This window comes from Petaurus breviceps, unplaced genomic scaffold (assembly GCF_028583685.1).
Source record: "Petaurus breviceps papuanus isolate PSGF00001 unplaced genomic scaffold, PetGlider_PUasm1.0 183, whole genome shotgun sequence".
NCBI lineage: Eukaryota > Metazoa > Chordata > Mammalia > Diprotodontia > Petauridae > Petaurus > Petaurus breviceps.
This window is the reverse complement of record NW_027185791.1, coordinates 4,850,736-4,871,094: the sequence shown is the minus strand read 5'-3', so window position 1 is coordinate 4,871,094 and position 20,359 is coordinate 4,850,736. Positions and strand designations below refer to the sequence as shown.

General features: G+C 37.1%; 1 protein-coding gene and 1 pseudogene across 2 annotated transcripts in view; one reads left to right on the top strand and one right to left on the bottom strand.

Moving 5' to 3' along the window:
- LOC138160958 (zinc finger protein 474-like) overlaps positions 1-20,359 on the top strand; it is an 89,860-nt gene that overhangs the window by 16,415 nt on the left and 53,086 nt on the right. The gene's annotated exons all lie outside the window — the stretch shown is intronic.
- Positions 16,056-17,612, bottom strand: LOC138160913 (serine/Arginine-related protein 53 pseudogene; annotated as a pseudogene).

Here is a 20,359-nt window from a genome sequence, read left to right as displayed (position 1 = left end):
CCTCACTCTGCAGCTGCAAATTTCACCTCACTCCTGGAACTGAAACCAGGCACTCAGCTCTCCTACCCTGCACCTCTGCTGAAGAACTCACCAGACATGTGCTCTCTCCTTATTGCCCACAGCTGCATTCTAGTGACCATGTCTGGTTAACACAGCTGAGTCTGGTGTCCTGTGACAGTGGAGGGGTTCTTCAATCTTCCTCTGCTTAGATGTCTGACCCCCATACCGGGTGGTGAAAGTACCTGAGGTCAAGACTTCTTCCCTCCCCCACTGCCCTCAGTGATTGTTGTTTGTTGGTTCTGAAATATAGACCTGAAGGTGTTTTCATTTCACTCAGGCAGAACTCCAACCCATGGAAATAGATCTTTCTCAAGGTCTTCTCAAGTTGTCTTAGGAAGACAACTGCTTTACCCTCGCTTTTTCCCCTGCCACTCTACATTTACTTTGAGGCAATCTTTTGTCAGTTTTTGCAGGGGAAATTTGAATTTAGGCATTTTTTTTTACCGACTTTGCCATGTTTTGGGTGGGACTGATCCTTTTCTAGGCTTCTTTCCTCTCTTGCTGGGCAAAACAATTTCTCTGCCAGATACTAATATTGAGACACAGAATCATTCTGCTTTTATTCTTTTAGGGTAAGCTGAGATCCAAAGCCGAACCCTTAAGGTCTGCTTCCTTGCTTGAAGAACAGAAACAGTTTTCCTAAAGCTGGAATTTGGAGAATTAATTAGATCAGCTCATTGGAATCTGAGAGGTTTACCCATGTTAAGCAATAGATAGAAATAAAGGCAAACAAGCCTCTGAGGAGTTGCCACCTTTCAAGCTGTAGGTGGCACTAAAGGTAAAGAAGTCCAGCCTTTACTTTTCTCCAACCAGCTCTTCACACATCAGGGGATTCTGCTTTCTTCCAATCAGCTCTTTCAAATAGCAGAACTTTTGTCCAATCACATTAGCTCTCAGAAGCACCCAGAAATCCTATCTTCTTTTAATCTTTTTAAAAACAATAATAGCTACTATTTATATTGCATTTTAAGGTTTTCAAATTGCTTTATAAATAGTATCTCATTTTTGTTTCCTTCATGACAATCTCTAGGTGCTATTATTATACCCATTTTACAGATGAGGAAAGAGAAGCTAAAAGCTTTCTCATACAGAGAAGGACATTGAATCCCAGAAGGGTATAGTGAACTCTCCATGGTTTATGTAGCTAGGATGATGTGCTAAACCTGGAATTTGAATCTCTCTTCTATAACTTCAAATCTCCTTTCCACCTTGTTGTGTCAAAATCAAGAATATGTGAAACAAAAACTATATAAATGTCGTAATTTTTTTTTGTTATGCCTAATATTTTTTTAATTGAATTTTGAGGAAAGGGAAGAGTCTAGCTATAGTCCCTACCCCAATTTGGATACTACTCTTTTTTATGATTATCAATTCAGAGGCATCTTGGTACCAGCTTAAACTTGCCCAAACCAATAGTTATATTTTCACTGTGCAAATTTACACCTCTGAATTCACAAAATGCTACAAATAAGGTCTGGATTTATTTTGATGATGGTCTAAACTTAAGAAAGCAATAAATACAATGTTTATAGTTCCAATGATACTTAAAAGTGAGTTCAATACCTTTTTTTTTCAGAGAGTCAATTATTAAACATTTACTAGCACACACCTGACACACACATAATTAGTCATACTATGGCCTGATCCTGGGGCAGCTAGGTAGCACAATGGATAAAGCACTGGGATTGGAGTCAGGAGGACCTGAATTCAAATTGGACCTCAGACACTTACTAGCTGTGTAACCCTGGGCAAATCACTCTGTTTGCCTCATTTCCTTATCTGCAAAATGAGCTGGAGGAGGAAATGACAAATCACTCCATTACCTTTGCCAAGAAAACCCCAAATGGGGTCACAAACAGTCAGACATAACTGAAATGACTGAACAACAACAAAATGGACCAATCCCAGTTCTCATCATTCTTGATCTCCCTACTATATTTGGTACTGTAAACCAACTCCTTTTTCTTCATATTCTCTCCTGCCTTGGCTTGTATGATATGATACCTTTCATAATTCACTTCATAACTCATGGACTACTTTTCCCTTTTCTTCTTTGTTAGTTTGCTTCCTTTTTCTGTTCCATAAATGTTGACTCTGTGCTTGATGGATTTTTATTTTTCTCAGGTCTCTCTTCTTGAAAATTACCTTTTCCAATGCCTTCAACTATTACCACTCTATACAAGAGCTTCCAGTCTCAACTTCTTCCCTGATCTCCAGGTGACATGTCTCACTGCTTGTTTTATATATGTGTGTATAATGTATATGCATATATTAAAACATATGTGCATGTATTATATATTAGCATATATTTACATATATCAAGATATCTGTGTGTATATATGTATCTATCTATATACATGTCTACATATACACACATATATAAAACTAAATTTGTCATCATTCACTTGAAAGTGGCTTATCCTCCTAAATTCTTATTTATATTAATTGAATCACCATTCCCCCAGTCATCAAAGGCTGAAACGTTCAGTTTATACTTGATTCCACATTTCATCCCCTCCATACAATCAATTCATAAATCATAAATAATTCATAAATCAATTTATCTCACAGTCTGTCCCATCTTTACAATTCCCATTGCATTCACCTTATGTTAAGTCCTCCAGTACCCTCATCTGAACCACTGAACCATCCTTCTTATCTGGTCTCTAGGTCTCTGCACTCTATTCTAAGCATATAACTATTGCTGAATTAATCTAAAACAGTGGTCAAAATTAAATTGGAAAAGCAGTCACTAAATCTGCTGTCTGCATATTGACTTAGAAAACAATATACTAACATTATCTATGTTCTATTACATTTGTATTTTGTTAAATATTTCTCAGTTATATTTTAATTTGGTTTAGCAAGGTACTTTGAAAAACCTTAGAGCATGAGATAAATAAGTGCCAGCTATTATTATTAGACTTATCCTAATATAAATATTTAATCTTGTCAGTCCTCTTCAAAAGAATCTTCATGGCTTCCAAAATATGAAACCAAATAAATCGCCAAACTCCTCAGCTTGGAAATCAAAGCATTGTCCAATCTTCCTCTAACCTAGTTTTCTCTCCTCACTCAAGCTACTCATTTATTTCACATACACCCAGCAAATAGTATCATTTACCATTTTGCTTTTGTATGCTATTTCTTTCTGGTTCAATGCTTTTCATTGTATCATCCCACTTGCCTGGAATGTGTTCTCTCCCCCACCCCTACCTTTTGAAATTGTGACCATTTTTTGAGACCATGCTAGCATGTTGCAGTGGAAAAATATCATGAGGTTAGGACTCAGAAGCCCTGAGCTCTAATTGTCTGCCAGAAGCTTCCTGTATGATCTTTGGCAAGTCATTTAACAACTATGTTTCTCTGATTCCCATCTCTCCCCAGGAATTCCTTCCCAGTATGATAACTGCTGGAGATATAAGGGAAACAAGAGTGGTCTGGAAGGTGGGGCCATTCTCAGTGGCTCTTGGATTTACCTGGCAAGCATTTGCAGTTGGTCATTAGCTTTTGTTGGTTGGTGTTGAAAATAGTAAACCCCTTCTTCACAGTGACTGTGCTTATCAATAATGTCTGAGGGGGCAAGTTGGAAGCATGACTGATGGTATTTGTTTGGGAGGTAAGAAGTGGGGATGGAGGAAACTTCTATTCCCAAAGATTCCTGATTTCAGGGTCCTGGACTATCTCCACTGGATTCTAAGAGGGCATGGTAATTGAGATAGTGGTATTGTTTTGACTTGCCTGGCACATACTGCCTACTGCCTTTCCTTGGTGTGCCAGCTAGCCCAGTTTGTCTACCCTCTGGGTGGCAGTTACTGCTTCCCTCAGTGATATCTGCAAGGCCTTGGCTGGAGAAAGGGCTGGCCCACCTTCTACAGGAAACCTTCCCCAGCTCCTCTTAATTCTAGTGCCTTCCCTTTTTAATGTTTCCTAGTTATCCTGTATACAGCTTGCTTTGTATATATTGTTTTGGATGTCTCCACCATTAGATTATATGATCCCTGAGGGCAGAGACTGTCCTTTGTCTCTTTTTGTATCCAGTGCTTAGCACAGTTCCTGGCACATAGTAGGTGCTTGATAATTTTTGATTGATTGGTTGCTCTTCTCAAGACTCTTGGGCTCAAGGTCCTGGACTATCTCTAATGGAGTGCAAACAGAGGTAGTGGTTGAGGTTTTGAATGTCAGTGGCCCAATAACAAGAAATAGCACAAATGGGAACACTCTGTCCTTGTTTGGCAAGAATATTTATTCGATAATACAATGGAAACATATATATCTCTTTTGAGAATATTCGAAACTATGGTTCATTTAGCCTTAAATGCTACACAAAAAGCTTAATATTTATCTCAAGTAAGTTCATGACTTGTCTTCTCGAAAGAAAAATAAAAGTGTAACAGCACAACTGAATAAATAAATATTAGGATGATTTAAGTGCTCAGTCCTTAGTGGGCCATCATACATGTGAACAAAATGAAATTTCATTCAGCCCAAAGTAAAAACACATTTCACCTTGGCAATAATTTGTTTTCTTTATAAAGTGCAGTTGCTAGAGGAATTTAATTATTATAACTATCAGGTATAATTGCAAGGTGATAGGAAGATTCCAGATAAAAGTTTCCTGCAGAGGTTCCTGGGATAATTTGTCATACTGACAAATGGGAAATGGATCCCAGTCTATTTAAAAGTTCTTGGAATGGCCCCAACTCTTGTTTTCCTACATAAAAATGAATTTACTGGTGATTCACTAATGATGAAAATATTTAATGAAATTGACTTTATTGCATCATTATTTTTTAATTTAAACTGGCACCTTTAATTTATTATAACATTTGAGATTCATAAATCTTTTGATTTATCTACTCAGGCAAAACCTTGACTATTTTATGTGTACAGAATGGATTGATCTTAGATATATGTGTTTTAAAAGTATATTGATTTCACAGTGCCTGGAGAGATTTCTTCTTGTCCAATATATTTTTTCCATACAATCATAGAACTTAATAAAGTCCTGGTATTTGAAGAATTATAAGACTGGGAACGAGACAGTGTAAACAAATAAATGAAAACCAGTCCCCAATACTTGAAAGGAAGTTAAAGGAAGAAAATTGGAAGGAAGAACAGTGACTAAAAGAAAGTAACAAGTTGTGAAATCACCAAAGTACAGAGAGAGCAAATAAGAACTTTCTTTCTTATATCTCATTCGTGGCTTCTCACACTGTGGAATGTTGTGAATCTTGATCTCATAAATAAGTGAATTTTTCAGATGAGAGACTGTAAGTCAGAGAAAATAGTAATAATAGCTAGCATTTATGTAGTAGTTTAAGGTTTACAAAACGCTTTGCATATATTTTCTTATTTAATTTTCACATCCCTGTGAAATATATATTATTGTCTCCACTTTACAGATAAGAAAACTGAGACTTAAAAGAGGTTAAATGACTTGCCCAGGATTGCCTAGCTGCTAAGTGTCTGAGGCAAGATTAAAACTCCTATCACCAGGGCACCAGCCCTGGAATCAAAAGGACGTGGGTTCAAATCTGAACTCAGACACTAAGCGTTTGACCTTGGGCAAGTCACTTAACACCAATTGCCCTACCTTCCCCCCTCCAAAAAGCAAAAAAATAAAAATTATTTAAAAATCTCCTATTACCCTGACCTCAGCTCTAATACCCTATCCACTGTACTACCTACCTGCCTCTTATGCTGATGTGAAAGGTAGGACTGGTACCTTTGCCATAGGACTGCTAGGCCTAGATACATTGAGAGAGGGGAAGCAGTAAAAGGAATGTGTATTCCTGGAGGCCCTCATAGTTCAGGTTTTATGGAACTCCATGGAAAAGAGGTCTAGAAACCCCTTGTATTCAAAGACCTGCCTAGGAGGCACTGCTAGAGAAATCTTTGGAAAGAGCTTGATTGTACAACATCAGAGATTGAGGTGCAGGTCATTTGGGGTAAACTGTGGAAATGGCAAAAGCTTAAAAGTACTTAGGCCTGGGGGCATAAGTTTATAGGATAGCCAAGGGAATGGAGCACAGGGCATGACTGAGGAGGCTATTGTGGGTAGAAGCATCAGGAAAAATGACCTTTGATGCATGGATTCCATACTTCTTCTTTCACCAAACTGTGGTGTAGTTCTTCATTTACTCTAATTTTGTCCATGGGTCTTTTCCACTGACCACATTAGGCTTGTATGGACCCAGAGGGTCTTTTCAGTTCACTATAGGCCTACTTCAGTTTTATTATAGTTTAGCTTTCAACTCTAGATTCTTAAAAGTCTATGCCAGAGGAACATAAGCTCCGGTAAGTACTTCCAAGCTAGACAGGCTTAGACTATGGTTGTAGGGGGAGAGTTGTGTGTCTATTGTATAAGAATCATTCTAACTGTGTTCCAGAGGTTGATCACCTGGCTAATTGCAAATATGACAGGTCTAGCAATGCTTGAAGACCATCTACTAAAATAGGGGGGTTGTCATCTGTTAGTGGAAAGGATACCCAAACTGACACAATTATAAATATTTGAAGTCTTCTAAACGTCTTTCAAATTTGTGATTCTTGCCTATGGGGTTTGGATGTTCTCTGAGGTCCTTTCCAGCCCGATTCCTATGATGTGTAGTTAGCTACATGAAACAACCAAATGTACCTAAACATTTTTATGAATTTCTACTTAAACCAAAGAATTCAATTTGGTTAGCCCAACTTTAGAAAATGATACTTTTAGGCTCATAGAAATGCCAATATTATGTCTTGCAAAATTGTGAAGTAGTAAAGTCTGTCAGTTTTCTGTGCCATTCTCCTATTTACCCTATTGTCATCCATTTCATTCCTCTGTTTCCCTCTGTTCAACACTTAATTCTCCAACTCCAACCTTGTAACTCAGCTTGTGAATCACTGCTAAATTATTAAGTGATAATTCAGGCAATAATAATAATAGCCAGCATTCATATATTGCTTTAGGGAAACTAGGTACTGCCATAGATGTAGTGCTGTGTCTGAAGTCAGGAAGATTCATCTTCCTGAGTTCAGATGTGGCCTCAGACACTTACTAGCTATGTGACCTTGGGCAGGTCACTTAATCTTGTTTCCTCATCTGTAAAATGAGCTGGAAAAGGAAATGGCAAACCACTACAGCATCTTTGCCAAGAAAACCCCAAATGAGGTCGCAAAGGTTTGGAAATGACTGAAAAAGGACAGAACAGTAAATATATTGCTTTAGGCTTTACAAAGCACTTTATATATATTACCATGTTTGATCCCAAATCAAGTTTGATTTGAACCCTGTATTATTATTTTCCCAGTTTTAGAGATGAGGAAACTGAGGCTGGGAGATTAAATGACTTGCCCAGTGACATACAACTAGGCAGTGTCTGAAGTAAGATTTGAATTTAGATCTGCTTGTCCAACACTCCATCCGCTGGGCCACTCCACCCACCCGAAAGGTTCAGCTCTCTCTCTGAGTATTTGAGTTTATTCCTGAGAGTTATTTTGATTTCATTTTAAAATTAATTTTTAATCAGCAAAAATCTGCCACTTCTCTTGCCCACCATCCCTCCCCCACAATTGAGAAGGAAAGAAAAATAAAACTGCTATTACAAACATGTGTAGCCCATCAAAATGTATTTCCACATTAATCATGTCTTATTCTGCACAGTGAGTCTTTCACCTCTTTGTCAGAAAGAGATTGATGAGTGCCTTCTAAGTAGAATTTTTGGGGAAAATGTTGTAGTGTATGTATTAATCGTGTTTTACATTTTTAATAGATTTCATTTGTAAATCAATCTGCCCCAGTGTTTTGTGGTTCCCTCCCCTTTAGCAATTTGTTTATGGTTTACTGATATTTTCCCCCAAGATTTGAGTTGAGATGCTCATTTTTTGTTAGTTTGAGCATTTTATATTTGTGTACACACTCTACTTCCTTAGAATTCTCTATTTTGTACATGTATAAGATAAAAAAGGGTAAAATATTTTCAGATAATTTTCTTTTCCAATTGCTGTAAACTCACTTTCATTCTTTTAATTTTTATAATTTGGTTTTCCTCTTTTTCTTTATCAAGCTATCTAATAGTTTATTTTATTATTCTTTGAAAATCTCTTAGTTTTGTTTATCAGTCTTATAGTCTGTATTTTCAAGGTTATTTCTCCTCTAATTCTGGAGACTTCTGTACTTTTTTTTTTTAAGATTGCTATTGTTTTTTGTTTCCAAGTCTTTTTAATTGCACCCTCTAACATAATTATTATTGTTTCTATTTTGCTCTTTGACCCTTTCATGATGTCATTATTTTGTTTCCATTTAAGTCTATATATTTTGCAAATATTCCATCTGTTGATTATAATTTTTGCATTATAGTCTGCAAATAATATGCTTATTATTTCTACCTTTAATTTTTTTTCATGATTTACATCTTACAACATGATTTTTTGGGAAAGGTATCATAGCATATTGAGAAGTATGCATATTCTTTCATTTTTACATTCAAAAGTGTCTATTTAATCAGTTAAATCTGTCTTCTGACATTCTCTTTAGCTCTATGCTTTTTTTCCCTTCATCTTTCTCTTAGATCTCTCCAGCCCTGAGAAGAAAATGTTAACATCTTCTTCTATTATTGTGCTACTATTAATGTCATTTTTAGAATTCACCCAGTTTTTCTTTTCAGTACAATATTATATGATTTAGTGGGTGTACATGTAATATTATCTTCTCTTTGTCTTTGATGTCTTTATTTGTGGTATAAGGGTGGAACCTTGCTTTTATATATGTGCCATGATTTTCTTTTAAAGCTTTCCCTTATGCAATGGCTATCTACTTTGTTTCCAATTCTTTGTTATTTTGTCTTAGGTTCTTTCACTTTTTCTCTTTTAATCATTGCTTTTGTTCCATTTGGGTGTGGTTTTCTATTTGATTTGGTGTGATGGAGAGGGCAGGATTCCCAGGTACAGTCAGTTCTGTTATGATGTGTTTCAAAAATGTGAATTCACTCCAACATGATTGATATATTAGGGAGCAATTTGATCATATTTCAAGTATGCTTCTACTCAACTTCTTTCTCGAAAAGCAAGAGCATTCAAAAAACTGCTACACTCCATACTAACTCTAAAGTTGCAACCTTTAGCCCCCACTTCCACAAGCAATTTTCATGTCTTTGTCAAGACAAAATGTAATATTTATTGTATATCTTGTGGTGCAGTAGGATCTGTGATCAGAAAAGGACTGGTACACCCAACCCTTTCCTCCATTACATCTAGTCTCAAAGCCCAGAGTTGCAGTAGACTGCCCAGCTTTCTTGAGAAGCCAGAGACACATCCTGGGCAACACCAGAGGTCACTAGTTATTGCAGCATTTATGTATTTCTTAACCATTTAACAGGTATAAAAGTGTTACAGATTTTACCAGGTTATCCTTTTTACAGACTGGCAAAGTTTTTGAGTGCTGTGCCACTGACCCTATTTTCTGTACAAGCTGTGGGTTTTTGTTGTGTTTTATGTAGCAGCTGTTTTGGGGGAATGAATACGTCTCATTGTAGCAGGATTGCTTGCATTTTTTTTAGACTTCAAGTAGAGTTCAGTAAGAAGACATCATAAGAAATAAATTGACTAGAATAAGTTAGAAGAAAAATGAGATACTGAAGATATTTTTTTAAATGATAGGAGAAATCATGATTTATTTTCTACTTACATAATTGCCTTTCAATTGAATGATTTTACTGAAAGGTCACAGTCTTCAAATCTTATGAAAGTTTTGAAATAAAAATATTGAATCACTTTCTTGTTTACCAAAAGTAAAAATGAAAAAGGCAGCTGATAATACTCTCTTATTTGTAGCCTCAAGTTCATGGATGTTCTTTTTTTTTAGCTAGCAGCATACCAAGAACTTTCAATAAACATTTAACAACCACAAAATTTTGGCTGGAAATAATTGGGGTTAAGAGATACAAAGAGCTGTCACCATGGTTCACATTTTGTCTGGGGGACACCAAGGACCAGCATGTTCCTTCTAGTCGGCAGGAGATCAACACTGTTCATTTATGACTCTACAAGATAAACCCTTAGATTAATTTTGCCTCATGGGATTTTCTACAAGGGATTTTATGAAAAAAAAAATGAAAAGACTGCAGGATGGAGGCTTCAGAACTGTTAGCCAATCCCAATTTTTAGCCAATGGAAAAATCTTCTTTTTTTAGAATCCCAAAGTATCGGATGGAATGACAATAGCTTTTTGAGGAGTTATTTACTTAGGAGGACCCAGAAAAATGGAAGGGTATAATGACTCTTTGTTCAGGAAAAAGTTTTGGACTAATGGGGAACGTATGTTTCCAATGCACCACCAAAAAAGTCATGATGAACATGCTAAACAGATTAGCAGCTATCAAAGGAAGGTCTAAAACACAAATATCAGCACCACACCTATGGTTCTGCCCTACTTGACCTCCTTTTTAGCATTATACTGGTGAAACAGCTTAGGGTAGAAAGTGTTATTAATAAAGAGTGTTGATATCATTGCAATAATACCATTGCCAGGCTCCTGGTGGCCCTGACCTTGGGGTGGGAGCAGGGATGTAAAAAGCTCAAAAAGACTTTGGGACCAGCATACTATGGAGTTGGCAATAGTTCAAAATTCACTCTGAGCATACAGAGGTTCCTTCTCTTCTGTGCCAGTCCAGCTTTGCCAACACAACTCTTCTGAGCCATGTATGTTAACCACTGTGTTCCATTTGCTATAACCTGACCTCCCTTCACCCCCAACTCTAGATTTTTGACTGCCATTCTGTGGTTTGGAAATTAGTGCTGTTATATACCACTATTGTGGTAGGATAAGGAGTAACAGCTAGAATTCTAGACAGTTGAGAGGTTAAAATATGTGTATCATGTAACTGGGCTTAGTTTAAAAAAAAACACAACTTCATTCATTTGAATTTTTTCCAGTTCAAGGAAAACACATTGGTAGGATTGCTATGGGACTATTTTTTAAAGTGTCTTTCATCATAATAAATGAATTCTAGGAACTCAATTCATAGTTGATATTTTATCCAAGGTTGAAAGATGGTTGCTGAACCATTCCTATATATTTTTATTTCTTTCTGATTTATAGGCATTGTCCAACAAAATATTCAACTTGGCAGGAAAAAAAGCCAACCAAGTAGTGTAATTCCCAAAAGGAACAATAATTCTGTTATGAAGTATTTCCAGCCACAATCTTGGAAATCTAACAATAGGCTATATTGTTAATAGCTTGCTTAAGGGTTCTTTTATTGACTGATTCATTCTTTCAACTAATGGCTTAAGTCACCCAACATTTTACATGTGGAAAATCAGTGACTGTTTAATGTAAAATCAAGGTCCATTCAGCAGAAGGGAAGATAGCACTGGCTAAATAAATTACCAACTTATTTATAATGTGACTACCTTCAAAAGATTTTCTGAGCTGTTTCCTCCCCTCCCCTCACCCATCCCTCCCCAATCATCTTTTTATGCTTCATCATAAAACCCTGGCTACTGGAATGCCTGTCTACTTCTAATGAAATGGCTATCTGCTATGTCCTCCAAAGACAGTGCTTACCCTAGGATCTGCTGTTAAATGTATACACACATATATGTATATGTACATGAGTATACATACATATATGTATGTATATGTGCATACACATGTTGATGTAGTAGGTCTTGTATGTATGTGTATATTTGTGTATGCATACATATATGTATATATATGTTTAAGTATAGCTATAGATGTAGATTTGAATGTAGCAGGGTCTTAGAGCATGCACAAGGAACACTTACCACATGGGTGGGTACAGCTTCCTTTGATTGCATAGCCAGAGCAAGCTGTGTTTTTAAAAGCTGCCAGATTTTGACAGTCTTTGTCTTCCTGCACACTTTTTCCAGAGTGTAATGTCCAGAGAGTGAAAAATCACATTTTACCCACAGCACAGGTATCATAAACTGAACCAGTGAGAGAGGAAGAATTTCCTTTTTATCGATTGGCTCTAAGAAATGGGTCTAGGCTTTGTATGTCTGTTCTGTATTGTTTTCTTCAGTTTCAGGTAGTCGTGGCAATTCCCACTAGATGGGGTAATTTGACTCGTGGGGAAGTTGCAGCCAGGATTCCAGGAGAGATGTATGTGCATATACATACTCAGTAAGCCTGACAGGAAAAGACAAATAACAGAAAATAAACAGAACCCTGGGCCCATTTCTGAGAACCAAGCAATAAAAAAGAGAGCCGGGGAGGAAGTTCCTTGCCTCTCACCATGTTTAGCTTGTTCCAAAGGTGGTACTCATTCATCTGGTAGGGGAAGGCAGAGAAACGAGATGTCTCCATGTTCTATAATCCAAGTATGCTTCGAAGTTCCACACTGATAACTGGTTTTCAACATAATTAGTTTCTTTTGGAAACCCAAGTATTTTATTTTGTCTTTTTAAAAGTCTTATTCTGAGAGACTTCCATTGGGCCAAAGGGGAACAAAAAGGGTTAAGAACTCTGATGGCTACCTTAATGTCTCATGAAGATTCTTTCCCATGAGCCTATTTTACCTTTTTGCCTTTTGTTCCTCCCCACTCTAGAACTAGGCTAGTGGATATATCTTGGCCTCTTTCTACTGGCTTCAGTAACCTTCAGAACATTAATTAGAAAGGTCCTTAGCAATCAGTCACCAGTTACAGGATACTTTTAGGGAGGAGGAAAAGGACCTAAAAAGGAAATGACAAAGTGTAGCTTGGAAGAATATTTCTATTGTTGTTGGTCAGTCAGTTGTCATGTTTGACTCTTTGTGACCCTATTAATCATAGTATACCCAACTTCTATCTTCCTCCTCTTGAAGTGTGTCCAAGTTCAAATGCATTGTTTCCATAATACTATCTATCCATCTCATTCTCTGCCATCCTCCAAGATTGCCTCCAATCTTTCCCAACATCAAGTCTTTTCCAATAAGTCCCATTCTCTCTTCACGTGGCCAAAGTTTTTGAGCTTTGGTTCCAGTATTTAACCTTCCAGTGAGAGGTCTGAATTAATTTCTGAAGAACTGACTGATTTGACCTCCTCAATTTCCAACAGACTTTCAAAAGTCTTTTCTAGCATCATAATTTTAAAGCCTTGATTCTGTGCCCTTAGCTTTCCTTAGAGTTCAATTCACAGCCTTACATTGCCTCTGGAAAAAAACTTAGCTCTGACTTTATGGACCTTTGTTGGCAAGATAATGTTTCTGCTTTTTGGTATGCTAGCCAAATTTGCCATAGCTTTCTGTCCAAGGAGCAAGCTACAGTCACCATCTGTAGTGATCTTTGAGACCAAGAATATAATATAAAATCTGACATTCTTCAATTTCTTCACCCTGTGTTTGCCAGGAAGTGATGAGATAGTTACCAAGATCTTAGTTACTATAAATTCACTTTATTTTTTTTTGGAGGGGGGAAGGCAAGGCAATTGGGGTTAAGTGTGCCCAAGGTTACATGGCTACTAAGTGTTAAGAGTCTGAGGCCACATTTGAACTCGGGTCCTCCTAACTCCAGGGTCAGTGCTTTATTCACTGTGCCACCTAACTGCCCCCTCTAAATTCACTTTAAATAGGTATTTGGGTACAATTCCACTCTGACAAGAGAATAAATGACTCTTTTAAGTGCTTCTGTCTGTTTTCCATATACTGCCACTTTTATCTACCATATAATAGGTGGCAACAACCACTTCCCAAACTAATTTACCTCTATTGTCAGGGGTGAGAGTTGTTAAGTTTAAGCTAATTACTTCCTCCTAGATGGCTGCCACCCTCTAGTAGAGTGAGTCACTCTTTCCTAACTCTTCAGGAATTACTCTGGTTATGACTTTGTCTTAGTGCTTTCCCTCTACTGCTCAGGAAAGATGTTTCCCTGGACGTGCCCAGGAAATGGGACAATAGGGAAAGAAGTTATCCAAGATGAACTTTCTCCTTGGGACTTAGAGAGAAACCTCTCTATCACACTTCCTTTCTGCATAACACCATTGATTGAGGACTAGATTCATTTCAACTTCTCTACTTTGGGGGAGCTTAATAATATGCTTTCAATAAAGATCTCTTTAGTTCCTTTCAAGCCCTCAGCTAATGAAAGTGGTCATTTAGAATGAAGACATTCTCTCTTTCCCATCCAAACTCCCTATGTCCCAAGGAGACCTTAGTTTTTTAAATTTTTTTTTTTACTTTTTACCCCAAGGACACATCTACACACATATACATATGTAAACAATATCTTAGAGAAACTAATTTAATTGTAATTCCTTCCCTTAGATTTCCTTTCTGAAAATAGCTACACTCTGGCTTAGTTATGTGTGTGTGTGGGGGGGGGGGAGAGGGGAATGGTAGAGGAAGGTAGGACAGCTCATAAGACTTACTGGGTTTTAAATAACACATAAAATTACAGGATTCCCCTATGATTTGGTTCTGTCAGTAGGTAGAGGAAAAGTTCTTATGTCTCAAGCGTAAAAAATGACTGATTATGAGTATCAGTGATGAAGAATCAAGACCTCAACCATATTGGAGTATTTGTAGGACACTACCCAGTCTAGAAACACGTGTCCCAGTTGAAGGTTGTTTTCCTATCACTGCTTCCCAGCCCATGGTATCAAGGGAAGTCATAAGTCACCATCCAAAGAATATAACGATTAGATATTGGTTTCTGACATTTTAGTTGGACTCATGTGTCCTGATAATGGACTTTGATTAGTGGTCATCAACACTGGAGGAAGATAAAAGAAGAGGAACTTATCTAGTGCTTCTATGAGCCCTGCCACTGGCTGGCACAGCTGTCAATCACCCTCCAGAAACTGCTGATAACTGGATGATTAACAGGTTGGTCAGATAGTGATATTGATGGAAAAAGGAAAACATGGTCCTAAATTTATGGTTTCATAGAATTTCATGTTTGAAGGGACTTGTTAACTGATACGGCAGCTGAAGCCTAGAAATGAGGAGTTATTTGGTCAAGATAAGACAGACAGAAAGTAAAATAGTAGTATTTTTCTCCCTACATTTTCATGTCACCAGTAATTAGGTGGTTCCGTTAGTACAATTCCCCACATACAACTTTACTATGTTCTTTTTGAATATTTTTCTAAATTATATGTAAAAATATTTTTAACATTTGTTTTTTTTAATTTTGTGTTCCAAATTCTTTCCCTCCTTCCCTCTCCCTGAGATAGTAAGCAATTTGATCTAGATTATATATGTGCCATCATGTAAAACATATTTCGATATTAATCATGTTGTAAAAAAAAGAAAGAAACTGGGGTGGCTAGGTGGCACAGTGAATAGAGTACCCACCCTGGAGTCAGGAAAACCTGAGTTCAAATTCGGTCTTAGACACTTAACACAAGGACTAGCCATGTGGCCTTGGGCAAGTCGCTTAACCCCAATTGCCCTCCAAAAAGCAAAAAAACAAAAAACCCGACAACCCCCCCTCCCCAGCCCCATAAAAATACAGTGAATGATGGCATGTTTCAATCTGCATTCAAACTCTATCAGTACTTTCTCAGGAAGTGGATAACATTTTTCATCATGAGTCCTTTGGAGTTGTCTTGGATCATTGTATTGCTGAAAATAGCTAAGTCTTTCATAATTGATCATCACACAATATTGTTGTTATTGTATACACTATTTTCCTGGTTCTGCTCAATTAATGTAAGCCTTTCCAGGTTTTTCTGAAATCATCTTGCTAGTCATTTCTTACAACACAATAGTAGTCCATTACTATAATATACCACTACTTGTTCAACCATTCCACAATTGATAAACATCCCCTCAATTTCCAATTCTTTGCCATTACAAAAAGAGATATGATAAATATTTTTGTACAAATAGGTCCTTTCCCCCTTCTTTTTTTTGGGGGGTGGGTGGGCTAAAATGGCCACTTTATTGAGCTAGTCAGATAAAATAAACACACACACCCCACACAGTTGTCAGCTTTTATGTTGGTGTCACACCAAACTTTACATTTTAAGAAGCAAATTCTAATTTTATTGTTAATTCAATCCCATATCAGTCAAGCAACAGGACTCTATCCATCAGTCATTCTTTCATGAGAGCAATTAATCTCTTGAACCACTTTTCCTTATGGTTTCCTTATGGTTTCATAGAATTTCATGTTTGAAGGGACTTTTTAACTGATAAGGCAGCTGAAGCCTAGAAATGAGGAGTTATTTGGGCAAGATAAGACAGACAGAAAGTAAAATAGCCATCTCAATTAACAGGTAGGGATGTACTAGAGAATTATTGTCTTGGTACTTGATATCATAAGTGATGCTGCCAGGTTCCATTTCTTTTTCAGTGTATGGTAGATCCACAGTTACTTCTCCTGATGTTATCGGCTTCTGCTTTCCTTCATCAGGGTCAATGTGCTTCCTGACTTCTTTACTTGATCTGAATGTCTGCTGAACAAAGCCATCACTTTGAATCATTTCAATTTCTTTGACTCATTTCACTTGCTCTCTGGGGTTGGTTTGATCTTCTACCTTTTTCCTTTTTGCTTCTTCATCACTTTGCTCTTTGGTTTTCAGGGATTCATTGGATTCAGCAGCAACTTCAAGGAGCAGTTGCACTCTGGTTTGTTCAGCAGGTGGCAGATGTTCTAGTCCAGTTTTGATGTTTCCAGAATCACAATGCTTGATGCTGTGTAATTCTTTCTCCTTCACTCTTTCTCTCTCCTTCTTTCTCTTCTCTGTTTCTTGGCATTTGCAAATATCTTTTTCATGAGATTGGCTACAATGTCTTCTGTGGTCAGATCTTTCACCGCTTTGGCTATAGGACAGTGGACAAAGCCTTGACCTTGATCTTCTTATTCTATTTTTTTTACTTTGATCTCTGAAATCCGTAGGATTTTCCTTGGCCCCTCAATCTACTCTGACTTTGTTTTCTTCTAGATCCATAGAAGCTACTACTAGAATGGTGCCTGTGTCTTCTATAATAAGAATGTGGGCAAAGATACAGATCTCTAGAACCAGATCTTGACTTGGACCTTGATTTCCTTCTTGTTTTCCTGTAACTGAAGGTTCTGTTCTCTACATAATTAATTTATTTAGACTAAGCTATCACTCTTGGCAGATGATATGATGATATACTTAGAAAATCCTAGAAAATCAAGTAAAAAACTACTAGTGTCTTCTGGTTCCCCTGGCTAGGGGAAGGCACATGGGGGGTCCTGATGTTCACACTTGCTCACTCTACCATCCTTGGGCTCAGGGCTTCCTGCTGGTTTGCCACTACCTTTCTGGTTCCCCTGGCTAGGGGAAAGCACGTGGGGGGTCCTGGTGTTCACACTTGCTCACTCTACCATCCTTGGGCTCAGGATTTCCTGCTGGCTTGCCACTGCCTTTCTGGGTCCCCTGTGGTCCTGTACTGGTCCTCTTCAGTCACAGCAGGAGGGACTTTTTCCATCAACCCCCCCCCCAGTCGCATGAGCTAAAAAACTGCTGTACCCTGTCTTTCTGCTGACTCCACTGTTCCACGATTTTTCCTGGGGTCATATTTTCTGGGTTTCTCATGGTCAGTAAGGGAGAGTGAGAGCGGCTTACTACTCACTCTGCCATCTTGATTCATGGAAGTCTGAAGAATTAATTTTTTTATTCTTTTTTAAAAAATTATTTATTTATTAGTTTTTAACATTCATTTCCACAAGACTCTGAGTTTCAAATTTTCTCCCTGTCTCTCCCCTACCCCCCACTCCCAGATAGCAAGCCTACTGAATACCCCTTCCCCCAATTTGCCCTCTCTTATACCATGCCCCCAAGTCCTCCTAACTTCCTTTCTTGTAGGACAAGATGGATTTCTATACCCCAAAATTGCCTGTATATCTTATTTGAAGAATTGTTTTAGGATCCTTTTCAAGAGGCAATCAGTGGCACTGAACATTGTTAGTCATATATAGAAATGCTGATGGTTTATGTGTATTTATTTTATATCCTGCAACTTTATTGATGTTAATTATTTCCACTAGTTTTTTAGTTGATTCTCTAGGACTCTATAAGTATACTATCATATCATATGCAAAGAATTGTAGTTCTGTTTCCTCATTGCACATTCTAATTCCTTCAATTTATTTTTCTTTTATTACTATTGCTAATGTTTCTAGTATAATATTGAATAGTAGTGATGATAATGGGCATCCTTGCTTCAACCCAATCTTATTGGGAAGGCTTCTAGATAATCCCCATTACAAATAATGCTTAATGATGATTTTAGATAGATTTCTTGTAATTTTAAGGAAATCTCCATTTATTTCTGTGCTTTCTAGTGTTTTTAATAGGAATGAATATTATATTTTGTCAAAAGCTTTTTCTCTATTGAGATAATCATGTGATTTCTGTTACTTTTGTTATTGACATGGTCTAAAAGGTATGTTCCTTTCTATTTCCATTCAATTTACTCCACAGGTCTGTCATATCTAACTTTTCTTAAAATTCTATTTACCTCCATAACTTATTTCTTCTATTTTTTGATAGATTTATCTAGTTCTGAGATGGGCCATTTGAGGTCCCCCAGTAGTATAATTTATTTCCTCCTGTAACTCATTTAATGTCTCCCTTAAAAATTTAGATGATGTATAATTTGGTGCATATATGGTGAGTATTTATATTATTTCATTGTTTGTGGTACTTTTAATAAGATATAGTTTCCTTCCTCATCTCTTAATTAGACCTGTTTTTCCTTTTGCTTTGTCTAAGATCATGACTGCTACCCCTATTTATTTATTTATTTTTGCTTCAACGGAAGCATAATAGATTCTGTTGCAGCCTCTTACCCTTATTCTGTGCCTCTCTGTTTCAACTGTTTTTGAAATTTATTAATTTTTAGTTTTTAACATTCACTTCCATGAGTTTGAAATTTCCCCCCAACCCTCCCCTCTTTCTCCCCAAGACAGTATTCAATATGATATGACTCTACACATACCTTCCTATTTAACACATTTTCACAATAGCCATGTTTCATAGAAGAGTATAACTAATGAGAGAGACTATGAGGAAGAAAAAACAAAGGAAAATAAAAAATAGAAAATAGCCTGCTTCACTCTTCCTTCTGACTCCACAGTTCTTTCTCTGAATGAGAATGGAATTTACCATCTTGAGTCCTTTGGGATTGTTTTAGGTCCTTGCATTGTTGGAAAGGGCTAAGTCTATCAAAATCAGTCATCACACATTGTGTTTGTTTCTGTGAACAAAGTTCTCCTGGTTTTGGCTTACTTCACTTAGCATCAGTTCATATAAGTCTTTCCAGGATTTTCTGAAGTCTACCTGTTCATCATTTCTTATAGCACAATAGTATTCCATTACATTCATATATCACAACTTCTTCAGCCATTCCCCAATTGCTGGGCATCCCCTCACCTTCCAATTCTTTACCACCACAAAAAGAGCTTCCATAAATATTTTTGTATATGTGCATGTATTCTTTTCCCATTTTTATGATCTCTTTGGGGTACAGCCCTAGTAGTGGTGTTACTGGATCAAAGGGTATGCACATTTTTAAAGCCCTTTTGGCATAGTTCCAAATTACTCTCCAGAATGGCTGGATCAACTCACAAATCCATCAACAATGAATCAGTGTTCCAGCTTTCCTACATCCTATCCAACATTTATCATTTCCTGTTTTGTCATGTTAGTCAATCTAATAGGTGTGATATGGTACCTAAAAGTTGTATTGATTTGCATCTTTCTAATCAACAGTGATTTAGAATATCAAATGTTTTTATTATAAAAAATATGTCATAGGAGTCTGGTTTTTAATCCATTCTGTTATCTGCTTCCATTTTAAGGGTGAGCTCATTCCATTCACATTTACAGATATGATTACTGTATTTTTCCCTCCATCCTATTTCTCTTCTATTTATCCCTTTTCCTCTTTCTCTCATTCCACTTTGTCAGTCCTCTCAAGGGTTTTGCTTCTGACCACCACTTCCTTCAATTTGCCCTTCTTTCTCTCAGTCCCTCTCCCATTCTCTCATCCTTTTCCTTCTTCCTTTTCTATGGGTTAAGACAGATTTCTATACCCAATTGAGTGTTTATGGTTTTCCCTCTTTGAGCCAATTCCAAGGAGAGTAAGGTTCTAGTGTTTCCTGCCACCCCCTCCATCTTTTTCTTCACAGTAATAAGTATTTTGCTCTTCTTCATGTGAAATAATTTACCCCATTCTACCTCTCCTTTCCCTCTTCCCAGTGCATTCATCTTTCTCATCCCTTAATTTAATTTGTTTTAAAAACATATTCCCTCTTAGTCAATTCATTCCTGTGCTCTTCTTCTATGTATCCTCCTCCTAACTGCCCTAATAGCGTTAAACTTTTTAAGAGTTAC